Source organism: Thermobia domestica, chromosome 8 (assembly GCF_964235325.1).
Source record: "Thermobia domestica chromosome 8, izTheDome1.hap1.1, whole genome shotgun sequence".
NCBI lineage: Eukaryota > Metazoa > Arthropoda > Insecta > Zygentoma > Lepismatidae > Thermobia > Thermobia domestica.
Window position 1 is genome coordinate 22,963,515 of NC_137461.1, and position 21,998 is coordinate 22,985,512.

General features: G+C 36.8%; 1 protein-coding gene across 3 annotated transcripts in view; it reads right to left on the reverse strand.

The window, feature by feature from the left end:
* Nucleotides 1-21,998, reverse strand: part of LOC145692782 (calcium release-activated calcium channel protein 1-like) — an 82,691-nt gene that overhangs the window by 32,467 nt on the left and 28,226 nt on the right. The window contains exon 1 of one of the 3 annotated variants that reach the window (XM_081768250.1): nt 6,442-6,591. The exons of the other annotated variants lie outside the window; for them this stretch is intronic. The gene's annotated coding sequence lies outside the window, so the exon portion shown is untranslated. Of the gene's footprint in view, nt 1-6,441; nt 6,592-21,998 lie in introns of those variants that run through there. 3 annotated transcript variants of the gene reach the window in all.

Here is a 21,998-nt window from a genome sequence, read left to right on the forward strand (position 1 = left end):
TTGTTGGAAAATGGATGTCCTCATACAACAATGTGTACGTTTCTCGTGTCATTTTTGCATGCCCTTACGTTTCTCAAGTCATTTTTGCGTGCCTTTGCGTTCCTGGCGACATTTTTGCATACTCTTAAGTTCTTCGTGTCATTTTTACATACCCTTACTTCTTCTTTTCATTTCTGCATGACCTTACGTTCCTCACATCATTTTTGCATGCTCTTACGTTCCTCGTGTCATTTTTGCATTCTCTTACGCTCCTCGTGTCATTTTACATGCCCTTCCTTTCCTCATGTCACTTTTGCATATACTTACGTTTCTCCTGTCATTTTTGCATGCCCTTAGTTCACCGTGCCACTTTTGCATCCACTTACGTTCCTCGTGTCATTTTTGCATACTCTTACGCTCCTCGTGTCATTTTTACATGCCCTTCCTTTCCTCATGTCACTTTTGCATATACTTACGTTTCTTCTGTCATTTTTGCATGCCCTTACGTTCACCGTGCCACTTTTGCATGCACTTACGTTCCTCGTGTCATTTTTGCATACTCTTACGCTCCTCGTGTCATTTTTACATGCCCTTCCTTTCCTCATGTCACTTTTGCATATACTTACGTTTCTTCTGTCATTTTTGCATGCCCTTACGTTCACCGTGCCACTTTTGCATGCACTTACGTTCCTCGTGTCATTTTTGCATACTCTTACGCTCCTCGTGTCATTTTTACATGCCCTTCCTTTCCTCATGTCACTTTTGCATATACTTACGTTTCTTCTGTCATTTTTGCATGCCCTTACGTTCACCGTGCCACTTTTGCATGCACTTACGTTCCTCGTGTCATTTTTGCATACTCTTACGCTCCTCGTGTCATTTTTACATGCCCTTCCTTTCCTCATGTCACTTTTGCATATACTTACGTTTCTTCTGTCATTTTTGCATGCCCTTACGTTCACCGTGCCACTTTTGCATGCACTTATGTTCCTCGTGTCATTTTTGCATACTCTTACGCTCCTCGTGTCATTTTTACATTTTTTTTTTTACGTTGCGTTGGAACAGCCTGCTGATCCTGAAACGTTGCCTTTTCATTTAACATAGAGCACCTTATCATCATGGAACCGAAACGGTAGTGCAATTTACAACAACAACAACAAAAAATCCATCATTTTAGGTTTAAAACTACCGATTTACAACTATCTCTTTCTATTTATTTATTTTTTCGTAACTTTACTAATAATGTTGTTGGTCTATGGCTCCGGACTTTTGATTCACCCGGTATAATGGCACATCACGAACAAGGAATAATACGTACACACCGCTGCACTGCTACCGACAGCACTGCTATTGAATAAACTGCCACATAGGACTGAACGTCTTTTATTTGATTGTCTGATACGATACAATGTAATGGCTTACTTTCTACAAGTTGTTAATAAGGTGAGTCATAGCGACTTTGAAAACGCATAAAGATAAGAGAAAAAGAAAGCAAAAAGGCTGGTGATAGAGTAAAAAAGACAAAGCACCAGCGTGCGTTTCTTGAATAAATCAGTTTCTCCAACATTTCTGGAGCTTGTTTCAGATATCTTACAAGTTTTACAAGCACAGCAGGGAACACGGCTATGCCGGATTAGTGATATTCTAGGATTATAGAATGTCAACATACTTTTAACGGGAACACGGAAGATAATTCAGTGTACGCAGGTAAAATATGGAAATACTTACATGCATTTTGTATGTTGACCGACGTTCCGAACATGTGCAGGTGATACAAATATCCAACAAGGTAATTCGTCATTCTTACAACCGCGGCATTTTAAAATGCTGTTCTTATTTATAATATAATAGAGTACAAAACTGAATTCTAACATTGATTTTGATTTGATATGGTTTCGAGTTTAGCCTCCATTTCAGCAGGGAGGCTATATGAGACGTGGACATACAGCTTATCGTAGAATCCGAAGCACATGAGCTCTCACCGAGAAAAGAATCCAGGTCTCCCATGCCAAAGGCGCGTTCGCTAACCGCTTAGTCACGAGGGAGCTCAAATTCGAACACTGAGTATTTATTTAAGTGAATATTCTTGTATTAATTTTAGAAAATAATACTTATTTGATTATATAATACTTATATAATTATTTTTGTATTAATTATATATATACAACGTTGCTTCTGTGATTCGGATCTCTTCTTCGAAAAATCATTATGGATTATACGCAAATTTATAAGTTCCGCAGAGCTGTAAGTTTTGTTGAAATCAGAGCCGTAGCTAGAGATTTCGGCGCCCGGGGCGAAGTAGAATTTGGCGCCCTCCCCTTTCTTTTGCTTTTTACATGTAAGGGAAGCAGGTTTGGTTGTTATGCTACGCTGAATTTTTATCAAGCTGTTTGGACAGACCATTGCAACAGCCAAAATCAATAATTATGTATTCTCTTACAAATAAGAGCTGTTTTCAAGAGGCTTATTTTAGACTTTTTGTTAAACTTGATACAACAAATTTTGGTTCTATAGAAATGAACTTGGAGAACCTTTATGGAAATTTATATTTCTGGTTCCGAAGGGGAAGGGGTCCGGATCCCCTGGACCCACCCCTTGGCTACGTGCCTGACGGCCGTGCCGGATTAGCGATATTCTAGGTTTATCGAATGTCAACATAGTTTTAACGGAAATACGAAAGACAAATAGGTGTAGATAAAATATGGAAATACTTACATGTATTTTGTGTGTTGACCGACGTTCTGAACATGTGCAGATAACACAACGTTTATGCTATCGACAAGAAATGAAATTTCAAAACATTAGAAATTATGTTCTTTTAAAATGTTCAAAATATATGACAGCATTAATTTCCAGAGCATTTTAATTTTGATTCTTTTACGGTAAAAAATATTTTGCGAATTGTAACGGAAATTCCGAAGAAGCCTTTTTATCGTATTTCTCAATATTGATCGATGGAGGTAAAGAATTTGTTTAATGTTTGTATTTAAAATCTAAAATATGGTCTGACTACTACATATGTTTGAAATTACGGTAATCATTTAATTTCTTAATGAATGAAAGTTCTGAATTTAAGGTTACTTATTATTAATTAACAATAATTTAGCGTGCTCGTTCAGCGCCCTCTTGCTATCAGCGTCCGGGGCATGGGCCCCGCTCGCCACTCCGCTCTGGTTGGAATCCACCCTTTCATAAACCCGAAAAGAAAATGAACAAGATCTTAGAAAACTTGAGGAAGGGCTATGAAGAATATGGGATGGAAATAAATGTTAGAAAAACAAAAGCCATGGTGATTAAAAGTTTTGGAACGAACCGGTCAGTGTCAAATATAGAAATAGGACGGGAGGAAATAGAACAGGTGACTATGGACGGTGGTTTTACAGATACACTACTCGTAAATGGATGACTAATATTATGCTGCTAACACTTGTCTCCTTTCCTTTCTCTGCCTCGTCCCCTCTCCTCCTTTGCTCTACCTATTATCTCTGTCCTGTCTCTGACCGTAAAATCGCGCTCTTTGGCTAGTATAGCTGTATAGACTTCGATTTAAACTTTAAAAGTCTTCACACCACATCCCCAGATCTGTTATATAGCTATATATTCACTTACACATTCATGCATTAATTTCATGCATATAATATACAGGGTGTTTCAAAACAACACCGACAACGTTTGGGAGGTGATTCCTAACACCAAGATAAGACAAAAAGTATAGACCAATTTGGGTGCACAAACGCTTCCTTTCGGAGTTATAGGCTTCCGAAAACTCTAAAGGTCCATAGCTCCGAAACATGGAACCTACAGTGGTCAGGTCAACACTTCACTTAGGAACTAATATGTGCTCCATTCAAATATCCAAGTTTCAGAATCGTAAAATACTCATACAACAATTTTTATCGAGGGAGTTTGGCGACGGGCATATAATTTGAAGTACTTATGAACTAGCCCTATAAAAATTGTTGCGGAAGAACCGCAGGATTCTGAAATTTGGATATTTGGATAGGGCATATACTAGTTTCTCAATGAAGTCTTGATCCGAGTACGGTAGGTTCCATAGTAGTGTAGCTATGGACCTTTAAATTTCATTTTATCATGTTTTCGTAAGCCTATAACTCCGAAAGGAAGCATTTGTGCACCCAGGTTGGTCTATACTTTTTGTCTTATCTTGGTGTCAGGAATCACTTCCCAAACGTTGTCGGTCTTGTTTTGCAACACCCTGTATACTAGTGTTGTCAACGAGACGTAAAATTTCACAGGTTCCCTAGGCAACACTACAGTAATCGCGAGGAGTCGTGAAGCTTGCCCTAGATTTACTAATTTCACCACCCAACTGAACGCGAGGGTGTGTCCCGATCATCAACCTCCACCCATGAAATTTTACCAGTGTCGTGTCTTGCACTGTACGGAGAACATCTCCTGCAGGTACAGTGTTGTCAGATTGCTGCTAAGTTTCGTTTTGTTTTTATTATTGTTGTTATTTTATATTTTTGCTATTACTATTGTCACCGTTTAATTCGAATAACTGTTAGTGTTCATGTTAAAGCTCTTTACATGCTTTTTTTTTTAGTTAGTTCGCCATGTTTTCTAAGTTTGGCAACGTTGTAGGTGCACCTCTGCTGTGTCATTTTTCTCAAGTGTGCGTTCGGAAGGCAGGTCCACGAATCGTACCGAATTCTTCCGATCCATGTCGCGTAAGGGAAAGTAGTTTTAAGATTGGTGTAGAGTCTAGGCTTCGCGAGTCCTCGTGGTCACTATAGTTCACCCAAATCTTACATTGTTTTAGTGTTACATATTTCATAACCTAAAAACCATAAACTGATAAAGTAATTATACGAACACAATGAAGAGGATTTATCAAACGTTTAAAGGTACCTCCAATATCCGCCTTTACATACTATAGTCCAATCTAAGATAATTAAAATAAAGAGTTTGTTTGTGTGTGTGTGTGTGTGTGTTTGTGTGCGGCCTGGGGACCAGACGAGTGGACCGAGAGTTACCAAATTTGGGTCACGGGTATTCTGGTCCAGGCCCCAGACCAAGACAATGCGCTTTTTTTAAATTTTGAACCAGGGAGTCTCAGGAAGGGGGAGCGTTTACTGGGACCAGCCTGGGTACCAGAAAAGTTGACCGAGAGTTACCAAACTTTGGTCACGGATACCTTGGTTCAGGTCCCAGACCAAGGCGAAGCGCTAGTTTTTTAAAATTCGAACCAGGGAGATCTCAGGGGGGCGTTTACCTGGACATGTAAAAGTAGTAGAAAATGACCGATGTTAGTGTCGAATTCATAGTTTTCACGGTCGCTGAGATCAATGGTGAAACTCTGATCGCATTAACTTCCAAATTCACCCTATTCCGCTGCGGGCCGGGGGGTCACCGGAGGGATACCGAGACATGTAAAAGTAATCCAAAATGACCGATATCAACGTTTAAAGATACCTCTAATATCCGCCTTTACACAGTATAAGTCCAATAATTAATATGGTTTAAATCAGGGATGCAAATAACCATTCGCCTACACGCCCGGGGCGAGTGGTTCATCGGTGCGGGGGAGTATTTATTATCATACCGAAGATTAGTAAAGGATTTCTATTGGGAGATGTAAGCTAGTAGCTTTTTTCTTGGGCTAGTAAAATTTTGTTGCTTATTTGCATCCCTGTTTTAAATGTTGTTATGCAGGGTGTTTCAAAACAACACCGACAATGTTTGGGATGTGATTCGTCACATCAAGATAAGATAAAAAGTATAGACCAATCTGGATCACAAATGCTTCCTTTCGGAGTTATAGGCTCGCGAAAACTAAAAAAAAAAAAAAAATGAACTTCAAAGGTCCATAGCTCCCAAACTATGGGACCTATCGTAGTCGGATCAACACTTCACTTAGGAACTTCTACGTGCTCTATCCAAATATCCATGTTTCAGAATCCGGTAGTACTTCCGCAACATTTTTTTATACAGGTAGTTGGTGAGTACTTCAAGTTATATGCCCGCAGCCAAACTCCCTCTTCAAAAATTGTTGCGTGAGTATCTTATGAATCCGAAACATGTATTTTTGGATAGCGCAAATATTAGTTCCTAAGTAAAGTCTTGACCCGACTACGGTAGGTCCCATAGTATTGGAGCTATGGGCCTTTAAAGTTTCGGGATCCTATAACTCCAAAAGGAAGCATTTGTGCACCCAGATTGGTCTATACTTTTTGTCTTATTTTGGTGTCAGGAATCACCTCCCAAACGTTGTCGCTGTTGTTTTGAAACACCCTGTATAACATCCTTCCGGGACCTCTCGTGCTCGAAAAGATCCTGGTAGCTTCTAGATGAAATCACAAAGAAATTAGAACTTACATTTTGTGCATAAATTTACGACATAAGACAAGAAATTTTCGAGATAAAAAAAAAAAAAAAACTTTTAAATAACACATGTAAACAAAGCTCTACTTTATGGCGTGTGTATTTATATGTACGTACCTGTGTACCAGCGTATACTATTGACATTTATATTGCCTTTCCTTCTTAAATCACGAAAATGTCACCACACAACGTAATGTATGTACAAACCACGTACTAACACAACTAATAGAACTTTCGATCGAGTATCGTTAAGACAAGTTTTCTGTTTCGGAAGAGGTCGCGACAGTCGTGGGTGGCAACATTACAAAATAAAAACTGGACTTTGCTTTCTCACTTCTATATACGTATAGCATATGTGGGTTTTGTTTGCTTTCTAATTTTATATTTCAATCACGATAGCCTGCACTGAGATAACTACCAATAGTAGGGGAGCTTAAGGCAAAAAAATGGCCAAACCCTGCACTTTGTGTTAAAAAGGTGCCACTCGGATATGTTGTTCCCCTGATCCAACTAAGCAGGAATCGAAGTGGCCCCACTCCGATAGGTGGCTAGAATCCAATATGGCGGCTATCAAAGATGGCCGCCTCTACGAATTCATAGTGTTGGTTTTAGAGGCCTATATCTCCTTAACTAATAGTCCAATCTTCACGATTTAAATACTAAACGACGTAGAAGATAACAGGGTCTAATAAATTAACAAATGTTTTTACCTAACACTGAAATTAACACCTACAGAAATTATTTAATTTGGAAATTTCCATTTCTTATGATGGAGTTTACTCATATTTTTTAAAATAACAAGTAAACGGCTGGGATTATCGAAAAAGACGTCGTATAACGTTTTAAAGAGTGTTAAATTATCTTTCGTTTGGTGTATATTTCATTCAGATTGGTTAATAAACAACGAATTTATGACAATTTAAAGATTCGCGTTGAGTCGATTGATTTTTCCAAATGTCGAGCGAGAGTTCATTTACCGTAATAAAACATCAGTGACGGATGCTGCATTGTACGAAACAAATCATTCTCTTATGATGTGTTCTTCATAAGTCCCATTTTCACCAGAGTACAAGACAGCCTGACCGAGTGCGGTTATATGAATCCAATATGGCGGCCATTAATTATCATCCATAAAGAAAATCTTTTTCGAAATATTTAGTGAAGTATCTAGATTTATAAACAAGTACGACAAAGTAATAACAAACATTTTTCTCTCCTCCATCCTTCTGCCCCACAGAGTAAGTATGGGAAGGATTGAACTCCAAATCATGTTTCGAAATACGTCAAAAAGAATCGGATAGAACTGAGTGTTTAAAAAACTTGGAGTAATAACAACTGCACTATTCTCGAAGTATTTCAATTGAAGGTAACAATGGCGTAAATCCCGTGTAATGTTTCGGCGGGAATAGTTCGGAATCCCACAAAAAGGAAAAGTTTGAGGCGCCTCCACAATTGTTGTGTTACCAAGAAGTAGTCGATTCAAAATGAGCGATGTTTTTAAATTGTACAAAACACGGTTAATGATGATTATTATGAAGAAGCCTGCATCAGAAGCAATAGAAGTTCATAGTACAAGATTTCGTGAAAGGATTCTTCGTCACAGGTCAGAGCTAACAGCTCATCTGTCCGGCAGAGATGTTTTGCTTTCAGAAGGATCTGACATAATAAGTGAGCTGGAGAAAGACATTGATGAAGATGTTATGGCACTAAGTCGTGTTGTTAAGATGCTTCGAAAGGATATGGCAAACCACAGGAGTAATTTTGCAGCAAATTTGAGAATCACTGCCATGAAGATTCTGTTCCTCCTTCACTTATGTTACTTATGATTCATGTTACTTATGATTCATCTGTCACCCCTGATAGCAACGCAAGTCAAGCAACTTCAAGTTTATCGCCTGATAGCAAGCCAACTTATATTTTATAACTTTTATCAGAAAGCAGGCGATATTGAAACAGAAGCAGCAAGGCATAAAGCAATCGCGAGCCACCTCTTCCTCTCTATGTTGGGCTGAGCGTGTATGCTAAAACTCGTAAAAGAATCTCTCATAAGTGAACTGCATTCACAAGGCAATTCGTCTACACGTGTACAGGAAATATCTTCAAGTCTTTCTCAGTGCTTGATAAATCAAAGTGACGAAATAGGTTTGTCCTTCCAATCTTCGTCGAGGTATTTTAACCGTTGCAGCATTAGATAATATTGACTACAATCCTTCTAGCACAACATCAAAGGATTCTTTTCATGGTACGAGCATTTCTATTTTCCAGCATCCTTCTAAAGATAACCCTGGCATTCGACGTGACCATGTCTCACTGGATAAGTGAATATAAAAATGAGAACTGCTCCTGCTCTCTCCGATAATTATGCTCTAGTACAGAGATGCAAATAAGCAACAAAATTTTACTCACCCAAGAAAAAAGCCACTAGCCCACATCCCGCAATAGAAATCATTTACTTACCTTGGTTATGATATTAAATACTCTCCCGCACCGATGAACCACTCACCTCGGGCGAGTGGTTATTTGCATCCCTGCTATAGTACCTCCTGCTTATATAGCTAATAAGGAATCAGTTTTACCTCAACAGAATCCGCAGTTTGTAGAGAAAGTTCTTCCGCGAAATGGATTTTTCACAGAAGAAGAAAACTGGGAGTGTTGGTTTGAAGCATGCTTAGAAAATGACACTATTTGCACTTGGTCTGTACACCATGCCTCGAAAACTGAAACTCTGCAAATGCCAAGTATATGCTGCCTGCTTCCGTTGTTTAAGGAAGACTCTAAATCTGTTGCCATGATAGGCACAAAATGAATGTTCTACGAGAACTTAAAGACAAAGTCAACAAAGGACAAGTTTCGGTTCTTGTAATGGATCAACCACTATTTGCCTTGGGGAAACGAATTCAATGGAATTGGCCAGAGTTATATGGCGAAGATCATCAAATTCTGATGCTGGGACGATTGCACATCGAACAAGCTTTCCTGCATCTTATAGGCAAATGGTTAGATGGAAGTGGTTGGGTAGAAATTTTATACAAGTCAGATGTAGCAACACCAGGAACCGCTGACAGTATATTGAAAGTAACTCACATTACCAAAGCTCGTTTTGCTCATCAGATTACTGTGACAGTTTTACATCATTTGCTGCGTGATGCATATCAGAATTCTACATCAGGGCAATCTTTCAATGACTGGTATACTGAAGAGGAATCTTCGTGTCCAACGTTTAAGTTTTGGATAATATATTTCCGTCTCGTGATTTTCCTCTTAATTTACATCAGAGCCATACGTCAAGGAAATTTTAAGCTCTACATTGAAACACTAAAACTAATGGCAGAATTGTTTTTCGCAATGGACCACCTTAAGTATGCTCGTTGGCTTCCCGTTCGCATTTTTGATTTGAAGAAGTTGGAAGAAACACATCCTGAGATTATGCTTTCCAAATGGATTACTTTGTGATAAGAAAGACATCAAAATCTTTCTCTGCAATAGCTATAGATCAAGCTCACGAACAGAATAACAAAATTATAAAAGGGGATGGCGGAGCGATTGGTCTCTTACACGACGACAATGCTCTTGTCAAATGGAGACAGCGGGACCAGAAATTAGTAGACTAATAATGAATTCAAAATATCATATAATGAATATGATTCTGATAAGCACCATGAAGATTACTCGTCGATGCAAGAAAGATTTTAATCTCCGTTGAAAAGATGAAAGAAGTTTTCGTCGAATTGGGGAATCCGTTTGAAGAAAATAGTGGACTTGTTAATGTTGCCTCCAGAATCATCTATAGCGGTGATATAATTGAATCCCTATATTCAACAGAAGAAAAAGGGTCTAATATGTACAAAGAATTTGTGCAAGAAAGATTAGTAGAATGTACCAAGCCATTCTTTTCGCCCATGAAAAAATCTTCTCTAATGCTTCATTCTTTCCTTCAAAAGAATAAAACAAACAGAAATGAAATAAAATTACTTAAGATGGACGTTGAGCTATCCTCTCGCTTATTACGCGTCAGTCAAACAAGACGACTTGACTTGGATGAATTCTTTCAGCACGAGAGTCAACCAATTCCACAGTCTCTCTGCCATAATTCACAATCCTCAAAAAAGTCCAACTTAGTTATGCTTCTAGAGAGTGAAGCCAACATCAAAGAACACTTTCCTAATTCTTGTGATGTTTTGTTATTTGATGGAGCAATTTTGGTTCACATTTTGCAACCAGTATCAGCAGAAACATTTTGAGATTATTTTCAGTGTAATTTCTTCAAAAATGTTCAAAGAGAAGCAGACACGTTCCATGCAAAGCAAGTGGATCTGATATGGGATAGATACTCTTCAAAGAGCATAAAATCTTCCACAAGAGAAAGCAGGGGTGTAGGAGTAAGGACAAAAGTAACACCAACTACATCAATTCCTAGCAAGTGGAACAATTTCCTTCGTAATGACGCAAATAAAGAACTGTTCCTTTTTCTGGGAAAGTCTATGTGTGAAAAGGTAGAAAGTAACTTTGAGGTAGCAACCAGTAATGGATATCACATAGAAATTTCAAGAAATATTCCAACATTTTCAAACAAATAATCAGGAAATCATTTAGAAGATGCTAATAGTAGGATCATGTTACATTGCTTTGATGCAGCATTAAATGCACACAAGAAGATAGTTATCCGCACAGTAGACACAGATGTTGTAATACTTGCTGTAACGTTTTTCTACGACTTTGAGCGACACGGTTTAGAAGAATTATGGATATCTTTCGGCACCAAGAAACATCATTGATTTTTCCCAGTTCATCATATTTCAAAAGCATTAGGAAAAGAAAAATCAACTGCGTTACGAGGCCTCCAAGCGTTTACAGGATGTGATACAGTGTCATACTTTCTCGGACATGGAAAATTATAAGCATGGAAAACACGGCTTTTGTATCCAGAGGTGACCACAGCTTTCCTAACTATTTCACACCCTGTAATCAACATAGGCAAAAATTGTTTTAATTCACTGCAACGATATGTTGTCCTATTATATTCAAAAACAAGCGAAAACTTTAAAGTTAGTGAAGCCCGGCGAGAATTCTTTTTGGAAAAGGGCAGACCTCTTACCGCACTTTCTCCAACTTGTGATGCCTTGCTTCTTCACACCAAGCGTGCAGCATACCAAGACAAATCTGGGGCCAGGCAATAAAGAAGACAGCACATATTCCTTCACCAGTAAACTGGGGATGGACTAACAATGGAAGTGAACTTTCTCCAACATGGACTTCCTTTCCAGTTGTATACGAAGCATGTAGGAAACTCTTTTGGAAATGTGCCTGCAAGACATGTACCCCAAGATGTTGTTGTAGAAGTGCAAGCGTCCCGTGTTGCTTTTTTGTTCCATGTGTAGGGGAACATGTGGAAAGGTGATGGAAACTGAAAACGAAGATCTAGACCAATAGAACTTTCATGTAGTAGCACTCATTATTTTTGAAAATTCAGTTGATCCACAGTAAATTTACACCACGTTGGAAACGTACCAATAAATAGATAAACTTAAATGTATGATTCTTTATAGAATAGCTTGTACAAAAAGTAATATTAACTGTTCGTCGAAATCATAAAACTGTTTGTACACATAGAAAATCCAAAAGATTTATTGTGAATTTCAAATTATCGAACCAAGTGTTTGTGTTGTGTTTCTGTTCTTACAATACGAAAGTAATTATTTTCTTTCTAATTTATAACAATATATTGCTTTATGTAATTTCCTTATAATATTGTAAAGGATATAAAGCCAATGTCTATGGTTTAAAGACATGAATTTACTTCTTAGTCTTCCTGTGCAGTTCTCTTTCAATTCAGAAGAAACAATAAAACTTTTCTATCGTGACGCTATGGACGTAATTTCTTAAGATATTCTGAAACTTGATTCATATATAAAAGTGAATAGTAATAGAAGAGGTGATATTACTTTGTCCGTATTCGTTTACAAATCTAGATACTCGGGTCAATATTTCGAAAGAAACTAATTTTTATGAACCATAATTAATGGCCGCCATATTGGATTCATAACCGGGCTTGCCAGTAGGCCCGTAGCCAGCCAAAAATGTAGGGGGGGGGCGATCCAGCCATATTATAGTTCATCACCATGTTATAGTTCATTTGAGTAGTAGGGGTCCCGTTATATTGAGCCGAGTCAGCAAAAATTTTTGTGACGTCATAGGTCAAAGGTCAATGACCTTGGCCCGGGGTCAATGACCTAGGGGTACCTAGGACCACCCCCTCTAAATTTTGGCAGGGGTACCTTGGCCCACCCCCTAAATTTTGGCAGGGGTACATAGGACCACCCCCCTTAAATTTTGGAAATTGCCAAATCTAAAAATTTGGTATGGTAGCCTAGGACCATAGTATGTACCTCTATCAGTATTGGGTGTCTATGTCGTTCCCTTTTATGGGTAAAAAATTGCCAAAAATTCAAATTTCGGGGTTTTTTGACCTAATTTATCCCCTTTGATGAGGTGTTATTACCCTATATAGTTATATGGGCGTATACAGGGGTCCATTACCTTTCATAACATATGGGTATATTAATGCACCCCTTTAAATTTTTGGGAGGGGTACCTTGGCCCACCCCTTAAATTTTGGAAATTGCCCAATTTCAACATTGGGTATTATAGTATAGGACCCTAATATGTATTAGGTTAAATTTGGGCGGTCCACCTCATTCCCTTTTAGGGGTACAAAATTGCCAAAATATAAACGTAAGCAATACGTTATACCACGTGTTTGGTTTTTGGTCGATTTTATCCCCTTTGATGAGGTGTTATTATCCTATATAGTTATATGGTCATGTATAGGGGTCCATTACCTTTCATAAGATATGGGTATATTTGTGCACTCCTTTAAAAATTTGGGAGGGGTACTTTGGCCCACCCCTTAAATTTTGGAAATTGCCCAATTTAAACATTTGGTATTATAGTACCGGATCCTAACATGTATTATGATAAATTTGGGTGGTCCACCTCGTTCCCTTCTAGGGGTACAAAATTGTCAAAATATAAACGTAAGCAATACGTTATACCACGTGTTTGGTTTTTGGTCGATTTTATCCCCTTTGATGAGATGTTATTATCCTATATAGTTATATGGGCGTATACAGGGGTCCATTACCTTTCATAAGACATGGGTATATTAATGCACCCCTTGAAAAATTTGGGAGGGGTACCTTGGCCCACCCCTTAAATTTTGGAAATTGCCCAATTTAAAGATTTGGTATTATAGTACTGGACCCTAACATGTATTATGATAAATTTGGGTGGTCCACCTCGTTCCCTTCTAGGGGTACAAAATTGTCAAAATATAAACGTAAGCATTACGTTGTACCACGTGTTTGGTCTTTTGGCCCAATTTATCCTCTTGGATGAGGGCCTATTACCTTATATGGTTATATGGTTATGTATAGGGGTCTATTCCCTATCATAAGACATAGGTACATTTGTGCACCGGGAGGGATACTTTGGCCCACCCCTTAAATTTTGGAAATTGCCCAATTTAAACATTTGGTATTATAGTACTGGACCCTAACATGTATTATGATAAATTTGGGTGGTCCACCTCGTTCCCTTCTAGGGGTACAAAATTGTCAAAATATAAACGTAAGCAATACGTAGTACCACGTGTTTGGTTTTTTTTTTGTCGATTTTATTTCCTTTGATGAGGTGTTATTATCCTATATAGTTATATGGTCATATATAGGAGTCCATTACATTTCATAAGATATGGGTATGTTTGTACACTCCTTTAAAAATTTGGGAGGGGTACTTTGGCCCACCCCTTAAATTTTGGAAATTGCCCAATTTAAACATTTGGTATTATAGTACTGGACCCTAACATGTATTATGATAAATTTGGGTGGTCCACCTCGTTCCCTTCTAGGGGTACAAAATTGCCAAAATATAAACGTAAGCATTACGTTGTACCACGTGTTTGGTTTTTGACCTAATTTATTCCTTTGGATGAGGTCCTATTACCTTATATGGTAATGTATAGGTGTTCATTCCCTATCATAAGACATAGGTACATTGATGCACCCCGGAAGGGGATTCGGTATCATAGTACATGACTCAACATGTATTATGATAAATTTGGGTGGTCCACATCGTTCTCTTTTAGGGGTACAAAATTGCTAAAATATAAACATAAGCAATATGTTGTACCATGTGTTTGGTTTTTGGCCCAATTTCTCCCCTTTGAGGAGGTTCTATTACCTTATATGGTTATATGGTCATGTATATAGGTTCATTTCCTATCATAAGATATGGGTACATTGATGCATCCTTTAAAAATTTGGGAGGGGTATTTTGGCTCATCCACTCGGTTTTAGAAATTGTTTAATATAAGCATTTGGTATCATAGTACAGGTCTCCAATATGTACCACTATAAATTTGGATGGTCCACATCGTTCCCTTTTCATAGGTAAAGAACTACCAAAAATCAAATTTCGGAGGTTATTGACCTCTATTTAGCATGTTATATGGATATGTACAGAGGTTTATTACCTTTATATGTTTATGTTCCCTTTTAAATTTGGGAATTATCAAATAACAAAATTCGGTAAACGTTTTCTAAGCCCCATTGATGTTCCTCTTATGGCCAAATATTCAAAATTTAAATGTTATTGACCGGCTTTATTATTGAATAAGTACAGGATTTATTACTTTTTCATAAGACACAGGTGTATTTGTGTACCAATCTTAAATTTTGGAAGGGGTACATTTCTTATTGTCGTATCAACAATTGGTAATTGGATAGTATTTCATTCATTGGGTAAATCATTAGGATCACGTGATCGGTTATTGACCTATGATGGGATTAGGAGTCCAGGACATTGGTACATTGAAACTTTGTAGGATAATTTGATAATGCGTCATTGGTTTTGATTATTCCCGCCAAATATAAACGTAAGCAAGACGTTGTACCACGTGATTGTTCTTGATGAGGTAGTGTACAGGGATTCATTTCCTTTGTTGTGGTACTTCTTAAGTTTGAGTACACATACTTCTAGAAAACAGTTGGTTCTACTCAGGTAAACAATTGACGGACATTATTGACCTTATTGAACATATAATAATATGATTAACTCTAAGACTTAGGTATATCAGGAGAAGTATTCTTTAAATTTGGGAATGGTGATAAACAGAATTTTAACATAAGGTGTGAAATTTGAAACAATACATTGAACTTTAGTCACAGCTCATAGTCTAAGATCATTGGTGGTGATTGATTTGAAATCTGATAGCTATCCTTATTGAATCTTATGACTCATAGACGAAAGGCAATACATGCTACAACAGTTTAAAATTTAATCATAAGGTGATGTAATCTGACACTAGCAAAGTTATTGTTAATGCAATTTGATTGGATGATCACTATCTTTCCTGCAATCTGATTGGTTGATCACTATCTTTCGTGCAATCTGATAGGTTGATGAGTTTTAAATCTTTTTCTGCATTCAGTTTTGTTTTAACATTTAAAAAATTTGAAACTTTGGTTTGACATTTTTCGTTTCCAAATTTTGTTTAAATTTTTTTGTTTCGAAATTTTTGTTTGTTTCAAAATTTTGTTTGAAACTTTTCGTTTGAAATTTTTGTTTGAAAAATTTTTGTTCGAAAATTTTGTTTAAAATTTTTTGTTTGAAATTTTTCGTTTCCAAATTTTTTGTTTGAAATTTTTTTGTTTCAAAATTTTGTTCGAAATTTTTTTCGCTTCAAAATTTTGTTTGAATTTTTTTCGTTTGAAATTTTTTGTTTGAATTTTTTTCGTTTCAAAATTTTGTTTCAAAGATTTTTGTTTGAAATTTTTGTTTCAAAGTTTGAGTTGACATTTTTAAAAGTTTGTGCACCTATTAGTAAAGAACTGGAACTGTTTAGAACAAAAACCTTTGTCAACATTGTGGTGCAATAGTACACGTCAGAACATGGGGTTGTACTTGAAATGAAAAAACACAATTCATTGAAATGGATCATTTTATTACACTCCACATACATCCATACCAGATTGTGGTTCTGGATATTGTCGATACAATGTATTTTGAACTTCTTGCACTAGTTTGTCTTTAGCATATAATTTTAATTCCAATTGAAGTCTTTTAAGGTCTAATGCAATATCAATTGGTGGAAACTCAATGTCCATTTGATCACAAATAAACTGTTTATCAATACAGTTATGCACCCACGAACGATGTTGACAACCATCACAATATCTAGATACATGTTGTACAATATGCATAACACATTTTTCAAAATAGTACTTTTTCAAGAATATACTTGTTTTGTTACACACTTCCACTGCATGTTTCACACACTGAAATACGTTGATGAATTTGTTCCATTCCGTTTGTGTTAGATACACCATATTGCGAGGGACATGAAATGTACTCTTTTTACGTAACAGCACCATCTTCTCTTCGAGGACTGTACGCAGCACCACTTCATGATTTGAGCCTAATGATTTGACTATGGTCACATTTAGCTCATCATGAAAATAATCGTTCATTTGGTCGATTCGTGAACATAATATTTGCCATTCTTCACAGGTCAGTTGTACACCAAATTGTTCTGCTTTGCCCAATCGAATCACAGGTTCAAATGTTTTAGCACTGATACCAATCATCACATGTTTTGTTTGAAATATATTTATTGGATAATAGCTTGCGAAGATGAACTCTTTATCCTTAGAAGTACACATCTTTCCTCCTGAAAAGCACTTGCTCAAATGATTTCGTGGGATGACACTGTATTTGCTGGTTTATAGTTATTGCTGACGTCATGTGCTGACGTTTGAATTCATGATTTCATCACAGTTGCTGACGTTATGCCGACCAACCAAATTCATACAACTACGGCTGACGTCATTGGAAAGAAATGTGCTGATTCATGATTTCATCACAATGGCTGACGAATCTGACTGTGTACTAAATTCAAGTTGATGACTTCGACCCAAGAATCCTTTGTAACATAAAGATACAGATCCAGTATTTAAGAAACGCAGCAGTTCTTCTTGTTTTGATGCTTCCATGGGTAAATATCTTGCTGGTAAAATTATATTCTTATCATTTTCAAGCTTCACTACGATTCTTAATCCAAACTTTGTAGGGATCATTTGGCTAGCTAAGATTCTATAAGGTACATTCTGTTGTAAATTAGTAATCTTGGTAAATGATTTCATCACATCACGCGTGTTTAGAAACTGCAGACAAGTAGCCATGATGACGTTATCATGAATACTAACTCGAACGATACTTATATATGATGCAAAACTGATGACGTTGCATTATCATGTTCTGACGTGCACCACAATGTTGCCAGAGGTTTTAGTTCTAAACAGTTCCAGTTCTTTACTGATGAGTGCACAAAGTTTTAAAATGTCAAACAAAAATTTCAAAAAAAATTCAAACAAAAATTTTCAAAAAAAATTTGAAACAAAATTTTCCAAACAAAACTGTTCAAACAAAAATTTTTTAAACAGAAAAAAATTTTGGAAACGAAAAATTTCAAACGAAAAAATTTTAAACAAAAAAAATTTTGAAACAAAAATTTACAAACAAAAAAATTTCAAACAAAATTTTCAAACAAAAATTTTTTCAAACAAAAATTTCAAACGAAAAGTTTCAAACAAAAAATTTCAAGCAAAAAAAAATTTCAAACTAAAAAAATTTTACGTTTCACGGTTAACCGTCAAACTTTATCCGGTTTTTAACTATTCGATTAACAAATAAACGGTTTTGATCATATTTATCAGTGAGTGCAAAATGTTGAACGAAACCAAGATTTTTAAATGTTAAACAAAACTTAAAACTGAATACAGCAAAGATTTGAAAATCATCAACCAATCAGATTGCACGAAAGATAGTGATCAACCAATCAGATTGCAGGAAAGATAGTGATCATCCAATCAAATTGCATTAACAATAACTTTGCTAGTGTCAGATTACAACACCTTATGATTAAATTTTAAACTGTTGTAGCATGTATTGCCTTTCGTCTATGAATCATAAGATTCAATAAGGTTAGCTATCAGATTTCAAATCAATCACCACCAATGATCTTAGACTATGAGCTGTGACTAAAGTTCAATGTATTGTTTCAAATTTCACACCTTATGTTAAAATTCTGTTTATCACCATTCCCAAATTTAAAGAATACTTCTCTTGATATACCTAAGTCTTAGAGTTAATCATATCATTATATGTTCAATAAGGTCAATAATGTCCGTCAATTGTTTACCTGAGTAGAACCAACTGTTTTCTAGAAGTATGTGTACTCAAACTTAAGAAGTACCACAACAAAGGAAATGAATCCCTGTACACTACCTCATCAAGAACAATCACGTGGTACAACGTCTTGCTTACGTTTATATTTGGCGGGAATAATCAAAACCAATGACGCATTATCAAATTATCCTACAAAGTTTCAATGTACCAATGTCCTGGACTCCTAATCCCATCATAGGTCAATAACCGATCACGTGATCCTAATGATTTACCCAATGAATGAAATACTATCCAATTACCAATTATTGATACGACAATAAGAAATGTACCCCTTCCAAAATTTAAGATTGGTACACAAATACACCTGTGTCTTATGAAAAAGTAATAAATCCTGTACTTATTCAATAATAAAGCCGGTCAATAACATTTAAATTTTGAATATTTGGCCATAAGAGGAACATCAATGGGGCTTAGAAAACGTTTACCGAATTTTGTTATTTGATAATTCCCAAATTTAAAAGGGAACATAAACATATAAAGGTAATAAACCTCTGTACATATCCATATAACATGCTAAATAGAGGTCAATAACCTCCGAAATTTGATTTTTGGTAGTTCTTTACCTATGAAAAGGGAACGATGTGGACCATCCAAATTTATAGTGGTACATATTGGAGACCTGTACTATGATACCAAATGCTTATATTAAACAATTTCTAAAACCGAGTGGATGAGCCAAGATACCCCTCCCAAATTTTTAAAGGATGCATCAATGTACCCATATCTTATGATAGGAAATGAACCTATATACATGACCATATAACCATATAAGGTAATAGAACCTCCTCAAAGGGGAGAAATTGGGCCAAAAACCAAACACATGGTACAACATATTGCTTATGTTTATATTTTAGCAATTTTGTACCCCTAAAAGAGAACGATGTGGACCACCCAAATTTATCATAATACATGTTGAGTCATGTACTATGATACCGAATCCCCTTCCGGGGTGCATCAATGTACCTATGTCTTATGATAGGGAATGAACACCTATACATTACCATATAAGGTAATAGGACCTCATCCAAAGGAATAAATTAGGTCAAAAACCAAACACGTGGTACAACGTAATGCTTACGTTTATATTTTGGCAATTTTGTACCCCTAGAAGGGAACGAGGTGGACCACCCAAATTTATCATAATACATGTTAGGGTCCAGTACTATAATACCAAATGTTTAAATTGGGCAATTTCCAAAATTTAAGGGGTGGGCCAAAGTACCCCTCCCAAATTTTTAAAGGAGTGTACAAACATACCCATATCTTATGAAATGTAATGGACTCCTATATATGACCATATAACTATATAGGATAATAACACCTCATCAAAGGAAATAAAATCGACAAAAAAAAACCAAACACGTGGTACTACGTATTGCTTACGTTTATATTTTGACAATTTTGTACCCCTAGAAGGGAACGAGGTGGACCACCCAAATTTATCATAATACATGTTAGGGTCCAGTACTATAATACCAAATGTTTAAATTGGGCAATTTCCAAAATTTAAGGGGTGGGCCAAAGTATCCCTCCCGGTGCACAAATGTACCTATGTCTTATGATAGGGAATAGACCCCTATACATAACCATATAACCATATAAGGTAATAGGCCCTCATCCAAGAGGATAAATTGGGCCAAAAGACCAAACACGTGGTACAACGTAATGCTTACGTTTATATTTTGACAATTTTGTACCCCTAGAAGGGAACGAGGTGGACCACCCAAATTTATCATAATACATGTTAGGGTCCAGTACTATAATACCAAATCTTTAAATTGGGCAATTTCCAAAATTTAAGGGGTGGGCCAAAGTACCCCTCCCAAATTTTTAAAGGAGTGCACAAATATACCCATATCTTATGAAAGGTAATGGACCCCTATACATGACCATATAACTATATAGGATAATAACACCTCATCAAAGGGGATAAAATCGACCAAAAACCAAACACGTGGTATAACGTATTGCTTACGTTTATATTTTGGCAATTTTGTACCCCTAAAAGGGAATGAGGTGGACCGCCCAAATTTAACCTAATACATATTAGGGTCCTATACTATAATACCCAATGTTGAAATTGGGCAATTTCCAAAATTTAAGGGGTGGGCCAAGGTACCCCTCCCAAAAATTTAAAGGGGTGCATTAATATACCCATATGTTATGAAAGGTAATGGACCCCTGTATACGCCCATATAACTATATAGGGTAATAACACCTCATCAAAGGGGATAAATTAGGTCAAAAAACCCCGAAATTTGAATTTTTGGCAATTTTTTACCCATAAAAGGGAACGACATAGACACCCAATACTGATAGAGGTACATACTATGGTCCTAGGCTACCATACCAAATTTTTAGATTTGGCAATTTCCAAAATTTAAGGGGGGTGGTCCTATGTACCCCTGCCAAAATTTAGGGGGTGGGCCAAGGTACCCCTGCCAAAATTTAGAGGGGGTGGTCCTAGGTACCCCTAGGTCATTGACCCCGGGCCAAGGTCATTGACCTTTGACCTATGACGTCACAAAAATTTTTGCTGACTCGGCTCAATATAACGGGACCCCTACTACTATTTGCAAGCCTACCGTGAAAATTTTTGGGGGCCAGCAAAAATTTAGGGGGGGGCGGCCCCCTAGACCCCCGTGGATTCGGGCCTGTTGGTCAGGCTACTTTGTGCTTCTGGTGAAAGTGGGACTTATGAAGAATACATCACAAGAGAATGATTTATTTCGTACAATGCAGTGATGTTTTATTACGGTAAATGAACTCTCGCTCGACATTTGGAAAAATCAATCGACTCAACGCGAATCTTTAAATTGTCATAAATTCGTTGTTTATTAACCAATCTGAATGAAATATACACCAAACGAAAGATAATTTAACACTCTTTAAAAAGTTATACGACGTCTTTTTCGATAATCCCAGCCGTTTATTTGTTATTTTAAAAAATATGAGTAAACTCCATCATAAGAAATGTAAAGTTCCAAATTAAATAATTTCTGTAGGTGTTAATTTCAGTGTTAGGTAAAAACATTTTTTAATTTATTAGACCCTGTTATCTTCTACGTCGTTTAGTATTTAAATCGTGAAGATTGGACTATTAGTTAAGGAGATATATGCCTCTAAAACTAACACTATGAAGTCGCAGAAGCGGCCATCTTTGATAGCCGCCATATTGGATTCTGGCCACCTGTCGGAGTGGGGCCACTTCGATTCCTGCTTAGTTGGATCAGGGGAACTAAATACCCGAGTGGGACCTTTTTAACACAAAGTGCAGGATATTTCCCCTAAGCTCCCCTACTACAAACAGTTTTTCTTCTAGACATATTTTTAGGGGACCACTGCTCCCCCTCCCCCGGAGCTCTGGAAGT